Here is a 26,402-nt window from a genome sequence, read left to right on the forward strand (position 1 = left end):
TGCCAAGTCCCATGATTGCGAAGAGAGTGCACGATAATGAGGTATCCCACAGGAGACCACTGGAAACCCTGTTGGAGCTTGCTGGACAGTCTTTGGGAGGTCCTGAAAAGCCTTATGGCTTCCGTTTGATCCCTGTGCCATCACTGAATTGTGGTGGGCTCAGGGATAAGAGTCAATTGACAGATCAACACTGACAACTGGAAATTCTGCATCAGCTCCCTCTTTCCTCTGATTAGGGTGACTGGGAGTGGATGAGTTGTCTTCTCTGGGTAACTGACACAATTAAGTGAGTCCAGCTGCCTCAATTCTTGATGAGATGGGCTTGTTTAAATTCTGCCCATGGATGTTAAACCAGGACATTTGTATAAAAGCATATAGTGAAAGAGAAGGAAAGAGAAAAATGGGATTGTATAAGAGTGAGACAGACAGACAGAGATTATAGACAAAAGGGACAAAGTTAAATAAAATTAATAACATTTCCAACAATTTACATCTGAAAGAATGCAATTTCAAACTTTAAAAATACATTTTTAGTTCGAGGGGCATGATTTGGTAGGAATTAAACTTACTTCAGTATTTAAAATTAATTTGTACTTGATCATATTTAAAATTTTTTTTTGGAATGCTTAATAGATATTTGGTAAATGTGCACAGTACAATGAAATTTGTGGAGGATAAGGGCCAATCAGCAGCCATTTCCTGACATCTACATTTAACTCTACGTATGGACATTGCAAGTTACTGTCCAATTTACTCCCCAGTAAGTGGTGAGCATAGATACTATAGCTTCACTCATATCTGCCACAAATTCTGAGTTGAGACTAAAGTTGCTTTATTTCACTAATATCCAACATATCTTTCTGCATTTCAACTGCAACAGAAATTCCTAAAGATATTTTGTTGGTTGTCCCAACACTTTGGGGCACTCTTGGTCATGAAATGTGCTGAGCTGTCCAGCAGGTGAGTCATCCTAGGCAGGGTTATATTATGGCTCCAATGAAGGAACGGGGAAATTAGATCATTAAGGAAGGAAGCTGAAACGCTTTTTCCTAGTTGTTTCATAAGCATACAAATGCAGCAACGTCAAAGCGACTCAGCATTGAACAGTGTACTGGGAGTTTAGTGATTGGAGAAAAGCGGAAGGAGGTGCTCTTTTGCTTTCACTAAGTTTCTCACTAAGAAACAAAATTAACCTTTTGAGTCCAATATTTCTCTTCTTCAGAACTCTGCATTCTGAAGTGTAACATTAGACTTGAAACATTAACTCTCTTCTCCCAGATGGTAACATATCTGTTGAGTTTCTCCAGCATTTAGTTTTTATTTCAGATTTCTAGCATTTGCAGTATTTTGCTTTTGCGGGATTAGGCAGGTTTGATGAAATTATGCTCAGAGGAAGTATAGGATAGAAGCACTTGAATTTACAAGTTACAAGTTACATGACAAAACACATCATTCTTAAGATATTTCAAATATATTGTGTTGACTACTTAAGTATTTCAGCAGACCTGAACATATAACTACTTTGCCAAAATTAACAGTGATAAATTTTTATCACTTTTAGGGGGAAAAAGAAATTCTGAGGACTTGTTCAGTACTCATCCCAAGCTGGAACATGAAGTCTTCAATTTCATGTCAAGTGGAAGTAAAACAATTTACACTGCAGCTCAATTTCCAGAATTAAATGCATATTTCTACAAGATTACAATACTCACCAATGCATTGCCACATATTTTGACTGCAAATTTTGTAGACATTTAGAAATGTCATGTGTCATGAAGGTTGTGTCATATTTGCTATTCTATGATGAGCTATCACTCAAATATAACAGGATACATATTGTTGGGCTCTTGTGGAAAATGAATGTAGTTTATACGAATTCTTTAAGCAACTCTGCTAAACATATATGGATGCAATATGAAGCATGCCTCGAAGTACAGCCATATAAAATGAAATCCTTGAGCGAAGAATTTTAAATGAGGCTGAAAGTTTCATGGAAGATTTGATTAAAATCATGGTCTGAGTATCTTCGCACTGCTGTTTGTGGGACCCTGATGTTACAAATTGGCTGCTGCAGTTCCTACATTACAACAGTGATCAACATTTCAAACGTACTTTATTGCTTGTAAAACACACTGAGACATTACTGAGGTTGTGAAAAGTGCTACATAAATAAAAGTCCTTCTTTCATATGACTGAGCTAACAACTTAAGCATTCATGGACAAGATGCCAGATTATAACACCAATAAACAAAACAATTTTAGCGGTGATCGTAAATGAAACTATTTGAGTAACAAAGGTAAATATTTCTCTCGGGAGGTTGATGTTAATATCGCCAAAGATGTAGCCATAAAAGAATGAGCCCATCAAGAAGAGGTTAATTTTATCAGTTCACCAAATAATTTATAGAGAAATCACAATTCAAGTAGTACAGGTTAAGTTGTATACTATTTTAAATTTTCATTCTAGTTTAGTTGCACATGCTTCAAATGTGGTCAAGTGAAAAGCCTAATTTGTTTAAATTTCTGGAAAACACATCAGCATGAATCAAGAATACTAAATGAGGGCCAACATTAGCCTTCCCTGATTACCTGCTACATTTAGTAGTTGAGTGCATCCCTACATTCCTTTGTGTTGCATCCTTCTGCAGTTTTTCTCCATGTAAATAATATTCTGTTCTTTTGTTCTCCCTTCCAAATGAACTTTACATATTCCCCATATTATACTTCTGCTAATTACGCCCTTTACACACACCCACACCGCAGGCCTCGTCAGGGCATGGGCTGCTTTCAGCACAACCCATCCATTTACACCTACTTATGGTCCCCATTCTAAGCTTTTGTTCTCTCTGGTATACCATTATACATCTCTTTAGTTACCTGTCTTTCTCTCCCTCTGCTGTGTCTGCACTCATCGTCTCCCTCCTTTACCCCTCCCATCCCTCTTCAGCATATATATCACTTTTTCAGAGCTGCTACTGGTTCTGAAGAAGGGTCACTGGACCTGAAACATTGATTCTCCACATATGCTGTTAGACCTGCAAAGATTTTCCAGCCATTTCTCTGCTTTAATTTTACATTTCCACCTAGTTTTTGTAATCAGTATACTAGGAAATATTGCACTTGGGTCCCCACATCCAATCCACTCATCATAGCCTTTCATCTGGAGAATGGCCCAATTATTAACACACTCTGATAACCAATTCTCAATCCATTTAATTCATATGCCCTATTTTGTTTACTGCCTTCTTGCGTGAATGCTATCAAAAACCTTCTGAAAATGAAAATATGTCACATTCTTTAGTTTTTCCTTAACTACTATGCTCATATCATCCTTAAAACAAACCCAATAGGTTTTAAAGCATAGATTCATAAAGAGGAGACAATGTTGACTCTGACTAATCAGAAAACTATAATCCAAGTGCTCAATTATCATATTCTTTATAACCAAACTGCAGTACTTCCCCATGGTGCACATATCTTTTTGGAAATTCATCTCAAGTCAAATATGATATTAACATTTCAAACTGTTTACTTCAGTTTCTGACAGCTGTTACAACTCTGAATTTTAGAACATTATTCCACTTTTGCGCTGTAGCTTTAGGGTAGGGAATCATGTGACCTGTTCTGAAGTTTGCGTCCAACAAGTAAGCCTGGATGGTTCGATAAAGCGAGATCAAAAAAATGCTTAATTATAACTCTGAGAAGATAATGCAAATTAATAACACTTGAATGGCAGCTGTTTTGTGGTTTATAATGAGTGGATTCTGAATCTCCTAAGGTGTTGAATTTCCTGGGTTGTAAACACCAAGGCTGGAAACTGTCCCTTTACTTCTAAAACGCAAGGAACTAGGATAACAGCTTATTGGCATACTGCCAGAGAAAGATGTTTCGAGAACTTATTTTGATATCAGTTTGCAAACTTCCCTACAAATCAATGAATATCACAGACAGACAGTAGATCTGCTGAAATTTGTGAGCTATCACAAAAAAGTGCAAGAAGGAGATGGTCTCCAGTTAAAAAGGCATTGTACAGCCTTTAACGGATTCAGAGATTTGCTCAGTCATGGCCACAGGAAGAATCATCATTGGAACAGGTCTTAACACTGCAGGAGGTTTTAAAGAACTCTGTAAAATCTATTCCTCTACACTATTACTCTACATTTCCCATGACTAATGCACCTAACCTACACATCCCTCAACACTATGGGCAATTTAGCTTGGCCAATTCACCCAACCTGCACATCTTTGAACTGTGGGAGGAAACCCACGCAGACACGGGGAGAAAGTGCAAACTCCACACAAACAGTTGCCCGAGGCTGGAATCGAGACCAGTGAGGCAGCAGTGCTAACCCCTGAGCCACCATGCCACCCTCATGTAGTTACCAGTGAATGAGATGGATACAGCTAAGTATTAGGATTCATGCTGAAAACTAATGACAATGGCTTTCACCTAAGCAATATTTAGCTGTAAAAAAAAAAAACTGCTACTCATCAAGTTCTAAACGTCCAATGACATTGACAATTTATAGAGTGGAGGAATCAAAAGGGTTAGTTGACAGGGAGGTAGAATTGTGTATCTTTGACATACATGTGGAAACTGATATTGCATTGCCAGATGACATCAATAATATACAGCATTTAGATAAGAAAGGCTACAAGTTCAAGAATAGATCCTGGAGAAAACCAGAGGCAAATATCCAGGAATGGAAAGAGTAGCCATGGTAGATGATTCTCTCGTTATAATTTGCACAATGGCAGACAGCATCAGAGGATTGTATGATTAATTATACCAAAGGCAGCAAAAGGTCCAAAAGGATGAGGATGGAAACGGAGATTGCACGTGCCTGAGATGGACAGCAGCGGTGGTAGAGGAGAACTGATATGTTCAATCTGTTTCTACTTTTCAGATCTTAAATGTGACAGCACAGTGAAACAGGCAGTTGGTGGGTATTTTTAATGTGTTTCTATTGATTAATCAAGTGGCTTAAATCAGGAGATTGACTTATTATTATAGATGAAGAGGAGAGTTAAGAAAGATATTCGTAATTAATTTGTTCAGACGTGCTATGACACACCTCAGGAGCAGATTAAAACAGGAACGCAAGTCTTTTGGCCCACTCTACCACTGCACCACAAAAGCTCACAGTTAAGAAATACACTTCTAAAACATTTAACATACAATTATTTACTTAAATAAAATAGAATGAATGGATGGGTGGCGCTTTCCAACTATTTGGGAATAGCTGGATGCCAGTGACCACACCTGCAGCAACTGCTGGCTGCTCAAGGAACCTCAAATCAGAATTACTGAGCTAGAGATTGAGCAGTGGTCAATGTGACACAACAGGAAGGGGAAAGAGTTACCTGAACACACTATTTTGGAAGACAACCACATCCCTTAGATTAATCACATCAAATTTGGTCCAAAGTCAATAACAGGAGGGTGTGACTGACAGCAAGACAGATATTGGGATCCAAACTTTTGCTCTGACCGAGCCTCAGCTTATGTCTTTGCTCCTGGAATGGCAGAGGGTACAGACTACAGGAACGATGTGTGGTCAGACATGATCCAGAGCAGCATTTAAGTAGGGGCAAAAGAGAATGTCGTAGTAATAGGGTACAACAGTTAGGGCAATAGATACTATTACCTGTAAAGGCAGAGTTCAGAATGCTGTGTTGCCTACCTTGTACCAAGGCTCCCAACATTTCTTCTGGGCTGGAGGGGAATTTGAATGAGACAGTTAGGATCCAGTTGTCATGATCACAAATGACATGGTTTGGCCTTGGAAAGAGGTTCTGCTGGGGGATCATAAGAAGCTCCAGCTAAATTTTAAAAAGCAGAATCACAACGGTATTCATCTCCTAGTTAACCTTTCGGGTCCGGTGACTCTTCCTCAGAACTGTTCTGAGGAAGGGTCACTGGACCAGAAATGTTAACGCTGATTTCCTCTCTCAGATGCTGCCAGACCTGTGTTTTTCCAGCAACTTCTGTTTCTGATTTACAGTATCCAGAGTTCTTTTGGCTTTTATAACCTCCCAGTTACTACTTGAGGGGTATGCAAATTGGCAGAGGTAAAATAAGATTAAACAGATAAAAGTGTGGCTTGAAGAATCCTGTGGGAGAAATATGTTCAGTTTCTATTCCAATGGACGGGTTCAGTTGAACTGTGCTGGGATCAGTTGGGGTAGGGAGTATTCAATCAAAGAAAAGTTTTAAAAAAAAATCAAAAGACACGTGAGTGCAGAGGAGCATGGTAGTGGAGAACCCAACAATAAATATGTGAGAACAAGAAATAGAAAATAGAAGTAGAGAGAAATCAGATCATGTAATAATGGGAAAAAGTCAAATCTTAAGGTTCTTTATCGGAATGGATACAGCATTTGCAACAAATTAGATAAGCTGGTGGCATTATTATGACTTCATAGCTTTAGAGGCATAGTTGCATGTTGACCAAGACTAGGAACCCAATTTTCAAGGGCATTTAACACTCCAAAAGAATAGGCAAAAACAAAAAAGGAGATCAGGTGACTTTGTTATTAAAAGGAAGGTGTCAGTGCAGTGGCGATTGATGATATAGGTGCAATCGATCAGTTCGGGTGGAAAAAGAAATAGCATGAGAACACAGTCAAGTTGGGAGTTGTCTATAGGCCACCAAGGAGTTGCTTCAATGAAGGACAAAGTATAAGTTAGGAAATAAAATAGGTGGTGTTGTAGACCGTGAAGAAAACTCAGAGCACAATGGGATCTTGATTAGACAGGCCAATAGGCTAAGGAGTCACAGATGGAGTTTTAGATAAATAAGAGGTGTTACATTTCGGTAAGGCAAATCAGAACAGGGCTTATACCGTTAATGGTAGGATTCTGGTGTGTTGCCAAACAAAAATACCGAGGGGTGCACAGTTCCTTGAAAGTAGTCTCAGGTAGACAGTGGTGAAGGCAGCGTTTGGCATCTTTGCCTTCCTTGGTCAGAACAGTGATTATAGAAGTTGGAACATCATCTTGCAGCTGCACAGGACATTGGTGAGGCCACTTTTAGAATACGGCCAGACAATTGTGGTTGCCCTTCTAAAGGGTGGATGTTGGTAAATTGAGAGGATGCAGTAGAGATTTACAAGGATGTTGCCGGCACTGGAGGGTTTGAGTTATAGGAACAGGCTGGGGCTTTTTTTTTCCCCCCAGAGCATTGGAGATTGAGGGGTGACCTTTCAAGGTTTATCAAATCATGAGGGGCATGGATAGAATGAATAACCAACATCTTTTTCATAGGCTGAGGGAGGCCAAAACTAGACAGAGTCTAGGTTTCAGGTGAGAGGGGAAGATTTAGAAAGGACCCGAGGGGCAACTTCTTCGCACAAAGGGTGATGTATGTGTGGAACAAGCTGCCAGAGGAAGTGTTGGAGGAGAGTACAATTACAATATTTAAAAGGCATCTGAATGGGTGTATGAATAGGAATGGTTTAGAGGGACATGGGGCAAATACTGGCAAATGGGACTACTTCAGATTCAGATGTCTGATCAGCATGAATGGTTTGGACCGAAAGGTCTATTTCCAATCTGTAGGACTCTACAATAAGGGAGACATGTGAAAAGGGCATTATAATTAGACTCATAAGTTAATGTTCATAAGATAAAGGTGAAGAACTAGGCCATTTGGTCCATTGAGTCCACTCTGCCATTCGATCATGTCTCTTTCACTCCATTTTCCTGTCTTCTCCCCATAACATTTCAACCCACTATCAATTAAAAATCTAACTCCTCCTTAAAATTTACTCACTGTCCCAGTATCCACCGCACTTTGCTACCTCAAATTCTACAGATTCACAACCCTTTGGGAGAAGTAGTTTCTCAACTCTCTTTTAAATTTGCTACCCCTTATTCTAAGACTATGACCTCTTGTCCTAGAATGCCCCACAAGAGGATGCATTCCCTCCACGTCTAGATTATACATACCTTTTATCACCTTGAATACCTCAATTTGATCTTCCCTCATACTTCTAAATTCTAGAGTATAAGCCTAACTATTCACTCTCTCTTCATATGACAAACCCCCTCGTCTCTTGGTTTGGAGATGCTGGTGTTGGACTGGGGTGTACAAAATTAAAAATCACACAACACCAGGTTATAGTCCAACAGGTTTAATTGGAAGCACACTAGCTTTCGGAGCGACGCTCCTTCATCAGGTGATAGACCTTTGTACTCCTCATCTCTGAAATCAATCTATCTGAATATATACAGCACTTGCAACAAACTGAACTGCCTCCAATGCCTCTACAGCTTTCCTCAAATAAGGACAGCAAAACTGCATACAATACTCCAGGTGTGGTTTCACCAATTCCTTGTATAAATCCAGATCTACAGCACAGAAAAGGGCTCTTCAGTCCTTTGGAGTCTGAGCCAGACAAAAATAAACACCTAATTACTGTAATTCCATTTTCCAGCACTTGGAAGTGCACTCCAGCACATCCCACAGCATTATTTGCCTTAGCATTACAAGTACACACCTAAATACTTAAGAAATATTGAGTGTTTCTGCCTTTACCACACTTACCAGTTTGAGTTTCAGATTCCCATCATCCTCCGGAATTCAAATGAAGTGATGTACTTAGGGAGAAAAAAAGAAAGTAAGGGAATACAGGATGAATGGGGGATACAGGGAAGCACCAAGGATCAGAGGGATCTTGATGTGTCTGCCCACCAGTTCCTTAAAATCAGATGGATAAAGTGGTTAGGGAGGAATATGGGATACTTGTCTTTATTAACCAAGCATAGAGTTTAAGAGCAGGGAAGACTTGCTGAACTGTATAAAATGTTAGTAACACAACACTAGATTATTGCAAGCAATTCTGGAATCCACATTATAGATAGGATGTGATTACAGGAGAGTGTGCACAGAGGAGATTTACTAGGATGTTGTCCAAGCTGGATAGTTTTATTTATGAAGATAGATTGAATAGACTGGAGTTGGTTTTCTTTGAGCAAAGGAGATGAAAGGTAACATAACTGAGATGTTTAAAACTATGTGGGACATAGGAAAGGTAAACAGGAGAGAACTTTTCCCTTGTTGGAGGGATGAATGACCAGAATGCATGGATTTAAAAGTAAGGGCAGGAAGTTAAGAGGGGATGTCAAAATATTCCAGAACATTCTGGATTCTAAAATTGCAGTCGATTGGAAACCTTCAAATGGGATGCCCCTGTTCAAGAAGGGAAGGACACCAGAAAAGACAGGAAACTATACGCCGATTAGCTGAACATCTATCACTCAAAGTGTAAGAATCCATTATTAAGAAGAAAATAGCAGAAAGTAATCAGAGAAAGGAAAATCACATTTTCAAATTTGTTAGCGTTCAGAGTATAACAAGTAGAATTGATAGAGGGGGAACTGGTGGATATGGCGCATTGAATTTCTAGAAGGCATTCAAGGAGATCACAAAAAAGGTTGTACGAGATAGGAGCTCACTGTGTTAGAGCAATGGATTATCATGGATTCACGGTTAGTTGATACAAAGTGTTGGGACTAATGGAATCTTTCTCAGTTGAAAAGAGGTAACTAGAGGGCTCAGGGATCAGTCCTAGTGCACCAGTTATTTAGTATGTACATTAATGGCTTGGAGGACTGGCAGAGTTTAATGAATCAAAATTTGATAACACAAAAATAGGTGGGAGGGCATATTATTATGGTTTCAGAACCCTAAATGAAGCTATACCTGCAAGACACAGAGAGCAACGGAGATTCACTGGGCTGATAGCAAGAATGGCAGAATTGCCGATGAGGAGATTGGATTGAGTGGACCTGTAGTCACTGCAGTTTAGAAGAATGGGGAGGTCTGATGGAAATTTATGAAATTCCCATGGGGCCAGACAGAATAGATGCAGGGAGGATGTGTCTCCAGGCACAGGGTGGGGCCATTTAGGACTGAGATGAGCTAACATTTCTTCACTTGATTGGTGGTGAACTTGTGGTTTTCACTACCACAGAAGGCAATGGAGGCCAGGTCAATGAATGTATTCAGTAAGTAATTGATAATCTTTTAGACATTAAAGGCATCAATTGGTATGAAGAGAAAGCAGGGATATGGCATTGAAATAAAGTATCAACCATGTTCATATTCGTTGATAAACCAGGCTCAAAAAGGTCCAAATGACATACTTCTGCTCCTAGTTTCAATAACAAATCTTAAAGTGGATGTAGAATGGGTAAAAATGTGGTAGGTTGAGCTTAACATAAAAAAGTGAAACCACAGAGCTCGCACGTAGTTGCAGCAAATAATTAAAGTGATTTGACTTTGGCCTTTATTCCTATGTTGGAGTTTGAAAATATGCAAGTCTTGTTTCAACTGACCATGGGCTTACTGAGGCCATTCCTGGAGTACTGAATACAGTTTTGGTCCCCATATTTAAGAAAAGGATATACTGCTAGGAGAAGCAGCTCAAAAGGAATTCACTAGGCTGAGTCCTGAGATGAAGGAATGGACATACAAAGCTTAGACCATTACTACAGTTTTGGAGAATGCGGGATGGAGTCATAATGTCATCGACCCTTTGGTCTAACTCATCCATGCCAACCAGATATTCAAAGTTAATCTTGTCCCATTTGCCAGCACTTGGCCATATCCCTCTAAACTCTTCCTATTCATATACACATCCACATGCCTTTTAAATGTTGTAATTGTACAGCATTCCTTATGCCCGAAACATCAATTCTCCTGCTCCTCGGATGCTGCCTGACTTGCTCTGCTTTTGCAGCTCCACACTCTCAACTGTTATTGTACCAGCCTCCATTACCTCTTCTTGCAGCTCATTCCATACACACACCACCCTCTGCTCTGCATGAAAAAGTCACCCCTTAAGTCCCTTTTCAATCCTTCCCCTTTTACCCTAAACCTGTGCCCTCTCGTTCCGGAGTTCCCCAACCCTGGGAAAATACTTGGTCTATTTACCCTATCTATGCCCCTCATGATTTCATAAACCTCGATAAGGTCACCCCACAGCCTCTGACACACCAGGGAAAACAGCCTCAGCCTATTCAGCCTCTCCCTATAGCTCAAACCCTCCAACTGAGGAGACATCCTTGTAAATCTTCTTTGAACCCTTTCAAGTTTCACAACATCCTTCCTTTAGGAAGGAGATCAGAATTGCACACAATATTCCAAAAGAGGCCTAACCAATGTCCTGTACAGCCACAACATGTTTTCCTAACTCCTATACTCAATGTTCTGACGAATAAAGAAAAGCATACTAAATGCCTTCTGATCTTATTAAAAAATCTAAGTTTTGAGGGAGCTGGACAGAGTAGTTGTTGAGAGGGTATTGCCACTATTCGAGGGAGGTGGAGAAAGAGAGAGAAGAGAATCTCAAATGAGGGGTCACTTTCCCCCTGTTCTATAGCTCTCATTTAAAACAGATGTGAAGAAATTTCTTTACTAGAGGTTAGTGAATGTTTGGAATTCTATTCTCAAGAGTGTGGAGGTTAGATCACATAATATTTAAAAAGAGGAGGTAGACAGCTTTTACTGAAATATCGGAGAGTTGAATGTGACATAGAGCTGGCATAACACAGGAGTTGAGGCTTGGGGCAGATCAACCATGATCTTAATTAATGGCAGTCAGGCTGAAGAGGGTCAAGTGGCTTACTTATACTTTTATTTCTTATGTTTCCCTTCGTCACAATTACATCTAAGTTGCAAGTGATATCAAGGGAGACTGTTTGATAAGAGTCAGATAGAAACTCAATTGAAAAGAAATCAAACATGGAGTCACAGGAAAGAAAAATGGTGGCTAATAGTTTAGTGGGTATCAGATTGGGAGAACAAGAAAGTTAGTCCCGCAAACAGTGAGTTTAAAAAGCAAATGAGGAAAAGCAAAAACAAACTGCTGGAGAAATTCTGCAGGTCTGGCAGTATATGTGGAAAGAAAGCAGAGTTAACGTTTCAGGTCCGGTGACCCTTCTTCAGAACTGGGTAAAGAAACTACTGCTGAAAATGTGTTGCTGGAAAAGCGCAGGTCAGGCAGCATCCAAGGAACAGGAGAATCGACGTTTCGGGCATAAGCCCTTCTTCAGGACTGAAGAAGGGCTTATGCCCGAAACGTCGATTCTCCTGTTCCTTGGATGCTGCCTGACCTGCTGCGCTTTTCCAGCAACATATTTTCAGCTCTGATCTCCAGCATCTGCAGCCCTCACTTTCTCTTAAAGAAACTACTGGAAAAGGTAGTGTAATGGAATGAGCATTTAGCTCTTTTTTTGCAGAGGTGGCATCAATATCAGTACAGGGGTACTCAGCCAATTATAGAGTGTTTGTAGGCAAAGACACAATTGCCAAAAGCCTTTGGACCTCTGAAAGGGGAGGTGGTGTCCTCTTCTCTACAGTGAAAACACCCAAAGCCTGAAGAAAGTGAGTTTACAGTTGCTGTAAACTATTGTTTCAAACCATTAAGTCACAGTCTTCATATGCTGTGAATCAACCAATGTTTCATGTAGGCAAGTCAAATACTTGGAGACAGATTAAAGGAACAGAAAGTCCTACTAAGCCTAAAAAAAATCATCTCAGCACAGCCTGTGAACAGAGACAGTTGAATTGGTGTGTGCGTGCGTGTGTATGTAGGGAGAGTTTTAGAAGGGATTAAAGTTTAACCAGTAATGCCATACATCAATAGTTCATAGTTGTTTACCTGTAACTAAAATATACTTATTTGTGATAAATATAGAAACCTTATTCCATGCTGTTAACCGGAGTCTAAAAAGACAGGGACATTTGCGAGGGTTGTATACTTTTGGTGACAACTCCATGAATAGCTGAGCTTGATTTCCTGTGCACTGAGGGTGGCACAGTGGCTCAGTGGTTAGCACTGCTGCCTCACTGCACCAGGGGCCCAGGTCAGATTCCAGCCTCAGGCAACTGTCTGTGTGCAGTTTGCACGTTTTCCCTGTGTCTGCATGGGTTTCCTCCAGGTGCTCCGGTTTCCTCCCACAGTCCAAAGATGTGGGGGTCAGGTGAATTGGCCATTCTAAATTGCCCGCAGTGTTAGATGCATTAGTCAGAGGGAAATGAGTGTGGGTGGGTTACTCTTCGGAGGGTCGGTGTGGACTTGTTGGGCCGAAGGGCCTGTTTCCACACTGTAGGGAATCTAATCTAATCATCATACCAAAGAACTACTCAAAGAAGAGTTAAGTTCTTGCAATGTCTTGGCCATCACTTTCAATGAACACTATCAAAACAAAAATACCAATAATTTAAGTCATTGTATTTAGGAAATCTTGCTGAGCACAAACGGATTTGCTTTCTTACGTAACAGTAGTGACGACACTTAAAAAGTCAAGGCAACAGCTGTGAAGCACTTTGACACATTCTCAAGTTGTCATGAGCAATAGTTTAAAAAAAGAGAACTTTTTTTTCTACCATATACTTAAAATTCCCAACCATATAAGCATAACTATAGCTAGTGAAAATTAACATCAATACTAAGAATCAAAACAAGGATATGGGACAAATGCACAAAATTGGGATTACATAGTTTTTGTGGTAGTTAAACAAGAATTCAAGTTGAATCAAGTCCCTAAGGAAATCTGGAAAGAGACCACCAGCAAGTGTTTACTCGATTCTGCCCAGAAACCCATCCAGCTTAGGAGGGCAGTCAGTACAACAATTTGTTCATGCAAACAGTTTTAGAATAAATAAAGTTGATCATTTGGAAAGTATACATGCTGCTAAAGCTCTTACTGGCTCTCTTTTATTTATACTTTATTCTTTTATCAATTTTGGTTTAGAGCTGTGAATTGGGAATTGAGAGCTAAAGATGACTGTGGTTTACAGCTTCTGTTAAAAGGAAAATGGTTGAAACAACCTTCTGTTTATTTGTGAAACCAGGCCTGGAAGTTAATTGCACATTGGTTCTGTTCAAAAGATTCTGCTTTGTCACCGTGAAAGAGTATTATGTTTAAATGGATAGCAGAAGTTGTCTAATAATGAGGTCAGTACCTGGGAATTGGCTCTACCAACTCTGGAAAAGACTTTGTAAAAACTATTTAAAATAAAATAACAAAACTGGTCAGATTACTTATTTATCCCTGAAGTGGATTCATTTGCCGGACTTATTTTTGTGTGAATAGGGCTAAAAAGACTTTGGGGATAAACCATAAACCAATGGATTATTGTCGCTTAATTTTACTCTGCTAAAGTTACAATATTATTAATAAATTTAAGCGGTACATGGAATTTAAGATTGGTTATTCAAAAAGTTTGGAACCACTGGGGTCAAGTTAGGGGGTCTTTAAAGGTCTTAATTTTATCGTGTTGCAAGTATAGAGATAGAAAGGCCGACTTAGTTCAGCAACCTGTCTCCATGTCTTAATAATGTGAAATAATGTTGTTCTATCCAGTCACCAAAATTTAGTCCAAACAGAATGTGAAGTGTAAAACTCTTCTCCGCAGCAAGGGAAGGAAATCAGGCAAAACATAGCCACTAGAGAAATGGAAGGGATGGAGAGACTGCAACTCAGTACAGATAGAAGCAAAGAGAAGCAGAGAGAGGAAAGTTTCAAATAGTACTCAAACTTACAAAAAGGCATAAATTAGATTTTTTTTAAAAAAGATGGGTCAAATGCAAAACGACTTAACTTGACAAAAGCAATATTTTATTTGTTCATGAAATATACAGCATAAGCATAGCTCATCATTAATTGCATATTATAATTAATGTTATATGGTACTTGTCTCATGTTGAGAGTTGGTTTCTTTCAGTCCCTAAAACCAACAAATGAATTACTTGCATGTGATAGCCGGTTTTATTTCCTCATGTATATTATCTTGTGCAATCCAGAGAGGAACACAATTATTAAATTCAATTCAATAGTCATCATTGTGGCTTTCAATAAATTATTTCTGGGTTGCTAACCTGCCAACATAACTATCAGGTTACTCAGATCTCAGCTGTATTGCACCAATGTCTTTCAGCACAATATGGGATATTATTATAGCAATACAAAGAAAGATACACATCTCAGACAAGATAACATGACAAAACAGAGATTGTGGGTCATTGTTCTAGGGGATGATGACAGTCAGAACCCAAATTCAGTCTGCCTTAAAAAACCCATATATTTCTCTGCCCACAAATCAGGAAAACCCTGCTTGTTCAAGAGTCGATCACTTTTTAACAACTAAACGAACATAACTATAAATTGGCAGAGTTAGCATCACTACATTTGTGCCCATTAACTTAAACAGTTAAGAATTTCCATGAATAATTTTCAATTATTAACTCTGACACTATTACACATTTTCAGCCAAACACGGACAGTAATAATAGTGCATTCCTCCTTTTGCTCAACTTCACTGTTAACTAAGCTAGAAAGAAAATTTCAATTCATGATATTCCAGTTGTAATTCAATAGGTGACATGGTGACTCAGTGGTTAGCACTGCTACTTCAACGCTAGTGACTCGGGTTTGATCCCAGCCTCAGATGACTTCCTGTATGGAGTTTGCACATTCCCCCAGTCTCCGGTTTCCTCCCACAGTCCATGGATTTGCAGGTTAGGTGGATTGGCTATGCTAAATTAGCCCATAGTGTCCAGAGATGTAGGCTAGGTGGATTACCCATGGTAAATGTGGAGTTATGCAGACAGAGTGGGGTCTGGGTCTGGGTGGGATTCTCTTTGGTCAATCGGTGCAGAATTGATGGGCCGAATGGCCTCTTTTCACATTGCATGAGTTCGATGATTCTATGTTGATTGGATTAGGATTTAGGATAAATTCTGAGGAAAAATAACATTAAGTAAATTGTAAACCTTACATCTACAGAATTTCTGTTTAGCACGTGTTAAAGAAAAAGGATTTAGACTGAATATTGGAAATTCTGAGTTGATTCCATACATGCTAGACATGCTCGATGATCAACTGATCTCTTCTGTCACAATATCAAATCACATTTAATTTGTTTTCATTGTTCATAATGTACACTTAAAGATTTTCCCATTTGTTTGTTCTTTAAATTGGTAACAAGGTAAAAACATAATTCAGTCATTTGCAGCAATTGTTATTTAAATACACAATTTCACAATAAACAGCTGTATGTCAGGATTCAACAGTATCGGTATGCCTGACATGGCCTAGGTATCTTCATTACCAGACTGAAGACTAGTACTGTGTATGATATTATAAACCACAGATTTGTTTCATTGATATTCTATACCACTGGATTATGAGCATAGTATATTAAAAACAGACTGGATTCATTTTAGATTTCAATTAGAAGTTATACCAAGAAAAACCAAAAGGAATTGTTGACAAAGTTAAGCAGGTTGCAAAGCATGTTTTTGTTTTCCAAAAGCCTTTCTCAACCGTAGTCTTTTATTTATTTGTTACAATATTGTTTATTTCACATCTAATACTCTCTAACATATTGCTGGTTTGCATGTTTTAAAGTTTGATGTGAACTACTGGTAAATTTCCATACACAAGATGGAATTTCATTTGACTTTCTGTTAAACTGTCATTTTCTTGCTACACTTTTTCTTCCTTTCAAAAAAAAAGCAGAAGGAGCTCTGGACTATTAACCAAAGTGTTTGTCACAAGCTCTCAAACTCCAGTTCTGAAGGACCTTTAAACTCACTTGTCCTCACCGAGAGCTTCACCAGATTTTATCCAGTTCACCACATGAAGTGTTGTGTAGCAGTAAGGTCCGTCGGAGGGCGAAAGGGAAAACTAGCAGCACCAGTACCACCCAGCAGAAGTGCATCTCCTGTCGGCTAATCAAAAAGCAGCAACTGACAGCAGCAACAGAGGCATCCAGGCTCTAGACCGTCGCTCACTCCCAGTTAGAGGAGGTCATGTGGCAGGTGATAGTAATGGGGGAACCTAAACAGGAAAGGGGCAAAAGTCGTAATTCTATTTTTAAAAAAGTGTTTTCTGAGCTTAAACAGACGTTTAAGTAGCTGCCAACATAGGAAGTCCCATTTTATTATTAAGGGCAGAATAAATATATATGAATCAACCACCAACTAAAAAGCCTCTCAACTTATATAAAAGAAAATGCAGTCAACCATCACTTTCCAACAAAGTTGGAAAGGATTCCCCAGTAATTGCAAACAAGACTAACAGCCATAATCATCAAATTGGGGGGAAATTTTGTAATGTAGCTAACAAAAAAAAAAGAGTTAGCATGTTAAATTGCAAATTCTGGAATTTCAAATGACAGAAATAGAAGTGATTATGACGATTATATTTATCTTCCCATTCTCTTCATGTGGATTAGCTCAAGTGGAAATACAATGGAGATTTACTGGTACAAGCTATTGATCAAGTCTAAAAGATTATTGTTATTACCATGCATTTGCACAGTTGAAGCAAATAAAAACCAGGAAAAAGAAAATATACCAGCTCATTTGAGAAGATGGTGGATCAACTCTTAAAAAGGTTTGAATGAAGAGAGAGCAAGTATTGTGCACTAAGGGGTGAAAGCAAGTCTAGGCCTAGCCTAAGACTCACCTAACTTGTCTCCCATAAAAGATATTGTACTGAGAACTAAACTGTTCACTTTCCAACATCTCGTGATATTTTAATCATTTAACATTGTGTGACAAGTTTGATTCATTATAAATCCAGGGTGTCAGCATTCTAAGAGTTTTTTTTTAAATATTTCATGAATGTTACATCTGTGCTTTTCAAATATCAATAAAAATTGAGCACTGTACACAAACATGAAAATATTTTATTTTTCCTGAACTTTTGTGGTACAGAATAGAAGATCAATGGCTAACTGTACTTGCCAAATGCATTAAATATTCAGTATTAGCTCTCCCACCTACAGGAGAAAAATCTCTCAAAATCATCAAAAACAGATCTTCAGTTAACATTAGACAAGTTTCTTCAAATGTTACCTCAATGTGCGGCACAGAATGGACTCCACAGATTAGAGCTACTCAATCTAAAATGCATTAAAATTGGTCAGAATTGTTGGCAAACCCAAAACAGGCAGGAAATGTAGGATATTTTAAGAAACCACCCTGTGGGAAGAGGCATCAAATTCACTACCTAAATTACCTTCCTTTCTCAAAGAAGTTAGGCGGTTGTTGCATTTTAAATTAGAACAGAGAGAAAAAAAAAAGTGACTACTTGGAAATCAGAACTGATGAGAGGGGTCATAAAACAAGATGTTCAGCCTCTTGTCAAATTAGTTTTTACCCCAAGGCGACATTCTAGAATAAAATCCAAAGATTTTTTAAAAATAGATATCAATGTGACGGAGCAAATGTAGAAAAACACAGGAACAAAACATAGAATGCAATGAGGCCATTGAGATCACCTCTTCCAATTTACCAGGTAGAATCAATCAATCAAGTCTTGTCACAGAAGTTAATCAATTCATTAGTATTACACTGTTAAAGAATAACATCAGATAACACTCCAAGTAAAAGGAAGGCTCAAACTCTTCCCAAAAATATATATCTAAAAACTTCAAGGCCATTCATCCTACATTATTCAATCTTAAACTGAGTCATCATAGGAAGCATTGCATGAAGGTAAATCTGTAGTCACGATGTCCCAGTCAATCATCCATATTTATGAATATAAAAAGGAATGAAGATTACAGAGATAAATAGTTATGTGCAAAGCTACTTTATAATTTGCTTAACCTTAGCATTTGTTTTAATTGTAGGTTCATTCTACATATATGCTGTTAGGTGAAAAAAAAACTTATTTCTAGTATTACACCAGGCTTGCATTAACGTTAATCCTATGATTGGATAGGATTCGGCTCATCGGCTTAAAACTTTAAATTATCCATTCAGTTCAGCCCTTTTAATTTAAAAAATATACTTGTCCAATTTTGTTATTTAGTGGGAACAAGCCCAAGTTGATAAGAATCTCATCAAATTCCAGAATCATTGACTTTGTTTTGTCAATACAATCGTACTATTTTCATACAGCATAAGGCTGTATATGAAAATGAGGGTATCCAGTGGCTCTGTTTGTATTTTAACTAGATTTCTGAACTAACTTGTGGCTGAGGTACATTCATTCAGTGAATGTCACACTAGAACATTATTGACATCACTAAAATGATTAAGTCATTTGCAAAATCCAACAAATAACTTTGATTATAAATATTGGCTTCGAATGCAAGTCATTTAGGAAAAGTAATACCAGTTACATACTACAGTTCTTAAAAAAGGTAAATACTAACGTGTCATAATCTGTCTTTTCTCCATATAAATGTTGAATTGCCTGTTGCATTTTTGTAACGTTTTCTATTTTCATGTAAATTTTTCCTTCCTACTTTGCATAAAATGACAGCTGTTCTTCAGAATAATAGGCATCCCCACATTATGTAGGAGAAAGTGAGGACTGCAGATGCTGGAGACCAGAGTTGAAAAATGTGGTGCTGGAAAAACATAGCAGGCCAGGCAGCATCCGAGGAGCAGGAGAATCGACGTTTTGGGCATAAGCCCTTCTTCAGGGATGAGGCTGGTGTGCCAAGCGGGCTGAGATAAAAAGGTAGGGGGGAGGGGCGCTGGGAATACGATAGGTGGAAGGTGGTGAGGGTGAGAGGTCGGAGAGGGGGTGGGGGCGGAGAGGTCAGGAAGAAGTGGTCGGAGGGTTCCTAGGAGGAAAATGAGGCGCTCTTCCTCTAGGCATCGTGTGGCCAGGGTCTGGCGATGGAGGCGGCCAAGGATCTGCATGTCCTTGGCTGAGTGGGAGGGGGAGTTGAAGTGTTCAGCCACAGGGCGGTTGGGTTGGTTGGTGCAGGTGTCCCAGAGGTGTATGTAATTTAGAGAAGAAAACAATAACTGCACAATGATGAAAAGATGGGACACTATCAAAATGTAAACCAAAACCAATGTTCACCAACTCGTTGTATACTCAATATATGAGAAGAAAATATAAATAAAGAATAAAAATTAAGCAAAATAATCAGCATAACCACTACCACCACATATCCAAATTCTATCTTTGATTGGCACAACCTGGTTTCATGAACCTACACTAAAACTTCGCTAACATACCTAACTTCACAATTAATATTGAATTATTTATAGCTCACTCTCACTTTCCAGTGTAGTAGGCAAACCAAAGGCACAATACTTAAAGAAAAATTTCAGCAGATCTACAATACCAGGTGCTTTATCCAAATGTTACTAATCAAATTTTTGATAAATAAAATTTGATTAATAGACACCATCATTGAGCATACACATTTTTAACATATGCCAGTTTGTTGGTGAAACAGCAAGACAAAAAAAAATCTTTTTGATTGTGTGCTTCCTTTCTTGGATTACTGTTGTCAAGCTGTTCAAACATTGTGCAACACCCTGTGAAAAGAGAAGGCTTCAACAGCTCGGAAACATCAGCAACATTACATGGAGGTGGAAATTGGAATTGTACACAACCAATTAGAATAACTGCTCAAAGTTAGAAAATAAACAAAAAAAAATCAAGCAAAGTTCAAGCAGCATCCAATGCTCAAATCAAGGTGACGAGATGTACCTGTCATATAAATCAACCATCTCAGCAACTGCTTTGAAGAAATCAAAGTAGCACTCATGACAGTTGGACAAGAACCTAGAAGCTACACTAGATATGTGCCATCTGATAAATTCATATTTACTCCTCGCTCTCAGATCACTGGGTTATAACACTAGATCAATCTTTTATGACTTGTTAACTAATTCCATTAAAGTTCTTTTTTTTTGTTCATTTGTGAGATGTGGGCATCGCTGGCTGGTCAGCATTTATTACTGTCCCGAGTTGCACGAGAAGGTGGTTGTGAGCTACCTTCTGAACCACTGCAATTCGAATGCAGAGTCAGCAGTACGTTTTACTTGTCAGTGGAAGCTTAGTTGCTTTCATATTGGAATTTGATTTAACTCATCACATATTAAGCAAATAACACTGGGAGGGTTTTTAGCACACCTCATATTAAGCAGTTATTTGAATAAATTTAACCACAAAAGTATATTGCATATTGAAATAAGGCAGACAAATCTGAAGGGACTTCAACGTTGCAATTCTAAGAGGATAACGATGAAGTAGATTAGCAATACGCAGTACTAACCAGTGTCTCTAGTATTCATTATAGGGAGTGATCCAGAGGTCCTTTCAATTATAAGTTTAAATTGTACTCTCATTGTGAATTACAAATAAAGTGTTGGAGAAATTCTGTATCTGAAGAAAGAGAAAAAAAGAATAAATGCACCGCTTCCAATGCGACTCTTCTTTGGAACTGAGGGGAGGTTGGGACAAGGTGCTTTTAGCATCAAAAAGCAAGACAGCATTTCACTGGTGCTTTCATTTTTATGTCAGAGTTCCAGCATCTTTGCTTTTATTTCCATCATAAATGGTTGAAATTCAATACAGTATGACATACACGTCCAATGGAATGAAATCAACAGGTCTGGTGAACGTGCCAACACTTCTCACACTCCGTACTGCCATCACCTATAGAGTCATAGTCATAGAGATGTACAGCATAGAAACAGACCTTTTGGCCCAACCCATCTATGCTGGCCAGATATCCTAACCCAATCTAGTCCTATTTGCCAGCACTTGGCCCATATCCCTTCATATTCATATACCCATCCAGATGCCTTTTAAATGTTGCAACTGTACCAGCCTCCACCACTTCCTCTGGCAGCTCATTCCATACATGCACCACCCTCTGAAAAAATTGCCTCTTAGGTCCCTTTTAAATATCCCCCCCTCACCTTAAACCTAGAGTTCTAGATTCCCACACTGTAGGGAAAAGACCTTGTCTATTTATCCTATACATGCCCCTCATGATTTTATAAACCTCTAAAAGGTCACCCCTCAGCCTCTGACGCTCCAGAGAAAACAACCCTAGCCTATTCAACTTCTCCCTATAGCTCAAATCCTCCAAACCTGGCAACATTATAAATCTTTTCTGAACCCTTTCAAGTTTCACAACATCCTTCTGATAGGAGTGAGACCAGAATTACACGCAATATTCCAAACGTGGCTGAACCAATATCTTGTACAGCTGGAACTTGACCATCCAACTCCTACACTCAATGCTCTGACCAATAAAGGAAAGTATACCAAATGCCTTCTTCACTATCCTATCTATCTGCAATTCCACTTTCAAGGAGCTATGAACCTACATTCCAAGGTCTCTTTATTCAGCAACAGTCCCTAGACCTTACCATTGTCTGTATGAGTCCTGCCCTAATTTGCCTTTCCCAAAATGCAGCACCTCATATTTATCTAAATTAAATTCCATCTGCCACTCCTCAGCCCATTGGCCCATCTGATCAAGATCCCATTGTAATCTGAGGTAACCTTCTTCGCTGTACACTACACCTGCAATTTTGGTGTCATCAGCAAACTTACTAACTATACCTCTTAAGCTCACATCCAAATCATTTATATAAATGATGGAAAAAAACAGTGGACCCTTGCACTGAGCCTTGCAGCACACCAACGGGCACAGGACTCCAGTCTAAAAGGTTAAACCATAATGTTTTTAGGGAGGGAATTCCAGAGTTTTGACGCAGTGACAGAGAAAGAATGGTAATATATTTCCAAGTCAGGTTGGTGACTGGCTTGGAGGGGAGCTTGCAGGGGTTGGTGTTTCCATGTATCTGGATTAGTGGTGCTGGAAGAGCACAGCAGTTCAGACAGCCTCCAAGGAGCAGCGAAATCGACGTTTTCGGGCAAAAGCCCTTCATCAGGAATAAAGGCAGAGAGCCTGAAGCATAGAGAGATAAGCTAGAGGAGGGTGGGGGTGGGGAGAAAGTAGCATAGAGTACAATAGGTGAGTGGGGGAGGGGATGAAGGTGATAGGCCTTCGCATAAACCAAATCATCCGCCGACATTTCTGCCACCTCCAAAAAGACCCCACCACCAGGGATATATTTCCCTCCCCACCCTTTTCCGCCTTCCGCAAAGACCGTTCCCTCCGTGACTACCTGGTCAGGTCCACACCCCCCCTACAACCCACCCTCCCATCCTGGCACCTTCCCCTGCCACCGCAGGAACTGCAAAACCTGTGCCCACACCTCCATCCAAGGCCCTAAAGGAGCCTTACACATCCATCAAAGTTTTACCTGCACATCCACCAATATCATTTATTGTATCCGTTGCTCCCGATGCGGTCTCCTCTACATTGGGGAGACTGGGCACTTCCTAGCAGAGCGCTTCAAGGAACATCTCCAGGACACCCGCACCAATCAACCACACCGCCCGTGGCCCAACATTTCAACTCCCCCTCCCACTCTGCCGAGGACGTGGAGGTCCTGGGCCTCCTTCACCTCCTCATCACCAGACGCCTGGAGGAAGAACGCCTCATCTTCCGCCTCGGAACACTTCAACCGCAAGGCATCAATGTGGGCATCAACAGTTTTCTCATTTCCCCTTCCCCCACCTCACCCTAGTTCCAAACTTCCAGCTCAGCACTGTCCCCATGACTTGTCTGGACTTGTCCTACCTGCCTATCTTCTTTTCCACCTATCCACTCCACCCTCTCCTCCCCGACCTATCACCTTCATCCCCTCCCCCACTCACCTTTTGTACTCTATGCTACTTTCTCCTCTAGCTTATCTCTCTATGCTTCAGGCTCTCTGCCTTTATTCCTGATGAAGGGCTTTTGCCCGAAAACGTAGATTTCGCTGCTCCTTGGAGGCCGCCTGAACTGCTGTGCTCTTCCAGCACCACTAATCCAGAATCTGGTTTCCAGCATCTGCAATCATTGTTTTTACCTCGTTTCCATGTATTTGCTGCACTTGTCCTTCTAGATGGAAATGGCCATGGGTTTAGAAACTCCTGTCGGAGGAAACTGGGTACACTTCGGCAATGTAATTTGTAGATAGTACACACTGCTGCTCAGTGGTGAAGGCAGTGGATGCTTGTGGATGTGCCAGCAGACTGCTTTGGCCTGGATGCTGTCAAAACTTCTTCAGTGTTGTTGGTGCTGCAGTCATCCAGTCAAGTAGGGAGTATTCCCTCACATTCCTGACTTGTGCCGAGTCGATGGTGGACAGGCTTTGGGGAGTCAGGAGGTGAATCACTCACCATTGCTTCCCTAGCCATTTACTTAAATTGTTAAGAAGCTGAGGCCCGAGTGAGAAAGTGGATAAGGTACGAGCAGGTAGGGAAAGCGTTAAGCTTTGAGTTTTGTGAAATAAGAGGTTCAGCTGAGCATGACTCAGATCAGATAAGAACTTGCAGTTAACAACTGGGTGCTGGAGGCAAGAGCAATGAGTTAACAAGGTGGAAAAGCATTTATTATGTAGAGCCATTTAACAATATTGGAAGCATTCAGTATGTAAAGTCAGTTAACAAAGTGAAAAACATTCGTTACCTGAAGTCAGTTATTCATTGTATAATACCAGATGGCTTAATCTCTACTATTGACACTCGCTGATTGTAACGGTCATCCAATCAATATGTATGTTGCCTTATCTGGATGCTGCTCCCTGTAAGCGACTATATAATTCATTAAGAAACTGCTGTTCCAGAGAAAGCCATGGACTCATGTCTCTGTGCACATGGGTGAACATTCACTCTCCCTCCAGCGCCCGGAATAAAGATGGAGGAGGTAAAACCATACTGTGTCTCTCAGCGTTTTGCTTCGACTGAGGCGGGAACGGGACAACACGAGCACTGATCCCTGTCGAGCAGCATTCATTGTATCTTGCAATCAGAAAATGACTGGCTTACACCTATCTATCCCCGTCAGCCAACGGATCTTATATCCATGCCAAAATGATGGCCATGATGATTCTTAAAAGGTATCTAACACATCCACTTTACATTCTCCAAGGTACAGAGTTTCATATTGTCACCACTCGGGGTAAAGAGCTGGCGCCTGAATTTCAAATCTGATTTCTTGGTGACTATTTTATATTGACAGTTCATCCCCCTCTGTATTTGCTACTCTGAATTTAAAAGACCACAATTAGGTTCCCAATCAGCCTACTTTTATTTCAGTTTAAAGACAGCCGCAGCCTGTCAATCCTTTCCTGATATATAAATCCAGCTATTTCTGGGATCCGCCTTCCAAATGTCTCCTGTACCTGCTTATAATTTTGACACATTGCTATTAATCATTTATGAAAGTGATTCCTGATATCTCATTTCGAGTCTCTCACTTTGAAGTTCTTTTCACTTGGAGATTATCTTTTTCTCCTATCACTCTCATTTCAAGTGTAATTCTCACTTTTAAATTCCTTACTTTCTGGTCACATCTCGACTCATCCACAAGTCCTCCTGACTATGCTGCCAGTGAATGGTGTTATGTACCTGCAACCTTTTCTTTCTCATTCATTAATGGAATGAAGGTATTGCTGACTCAGCCAAACATTTATTGTCTAATTACCCAGAGGGCAGTCAAGAGTCACACTGTTGAGGGTCTAGAGTCACATACAGGCCAGACCAGGTAAGGATGGCACTTTCCACCCCTAAAAGGACATTAAGAAACCAATGACAAAAATCCACAATGGACCCATGGTCACAATTAGTTCTTAATTCCAGATTTTTTTTAAAGTCAGATCCAAATTCTACTACCCAGGATTCAAACCCAGCTCCCCAGATCAAGAACTAGGTCTCTTCATAACAATACCACGAGTCCAATAACAATACCACGAGGCCATCACCTTCCCAGCAGTCAAAGATTTTGTCTTAGAAAACACCAAATCACATAGTCAGAGATGTACAGCTCAAACAAGACACAGCGGTCCAACTCATCCGTGCAAACCAGATATCCCAAATAAATCTAGTCCCACCTTCCAGCAATTAGCCCACATCCCTCCAGACCCCTCCTACTCATATACCCATCCAAACACCCCTTCAAATGCTGCAACTGCACCAGCCTCCATCACTTCCCCTGGCAGCCCACTCCAAATCTTTCCCCTCTCACCCAAAACCTATGCCCTCCAGTTCTGGACTCTCCCACCCCAGGGAAAAGACCCTGTCTATTCATAATATCTATGCCCCTTATGATTCTACAAACCTCCACAAGGTCATCCCTCAGCCCCTGACACTCCAGGGAAAACAGCCCCAGCCTATGCAACCTCTCCCTATAGCTCAAATCTTCCAACCCCGGCAATATCCTTGTAAATCTTTTTTGAATCCTTTCAAGTTTCACAATATCTTTCCAATAGGAAGACGACCAGAATTGCACACAATACTCCAGAAGTGGCCCAACCAATGTCATGTACAGCCACAACATGACCTCTCAACTCCCACACTCAATGCTCTGACCAATAAAGGAAAGCATATCAAACGCCCCCTCCATCATCCTGTCTACCTGTGACTCCACTCCCAAGAAACTATGAACCTACACTCCAAGGTCTCCCTGTTCAGCAACACCGCTCCCACAACCTTACCATTAACTACCCAAGTCCTGCCCTGGTTTGCCTCTCCAAAATGCAGCACCACACATTCATCA

At 40.0% G+C, this 26,402-nt stretch overlaps 1 protein-coding gene across 3 annotated transcripts in view; it reads right to left on the bottom strand.

Moving 5' to 3' along the window:
- The window catches only part of tmem168b (transmembrane protein 168b), a 171,876-nt gene that overhangs the window by 118,742 nt on the left and 26,732 nt on the right, over window positions 1–26,402 (bottom strand). The window contains exon 2 of one of the 3 annotated variants that reach the window (XM_043709526.1): window positions 16,611–16,855. The exons of the other annotated variants lie outside the window; for them this stretch is intronic. The gene's annotated coding sequence lies outside the window, so the exon portion shown is untranslated. The remainder of the gene's footprint in view (window positions 1–16,610; window positions 16,856–26,402) is intronic. 3 annotated transcript variants of the gene reach the window in all.

This window comes from Chiloscyllium plagiosum, chromosome 19, assembly GCF_004010195.1.
Source record: "Chiloscyllium plagiosum isolate BGI_BamShark_2017 chromosome 19, ASM401019v2, whole genome shotgun sequence".
Classification (NCBI taxonomy): Eukaryota; Metazoa; Chordata; class Chondrichthyes; order Orectolobiformes; family Hemiscylliidae; genus Chiloscyllium; species Chiloscyllium plagiosum.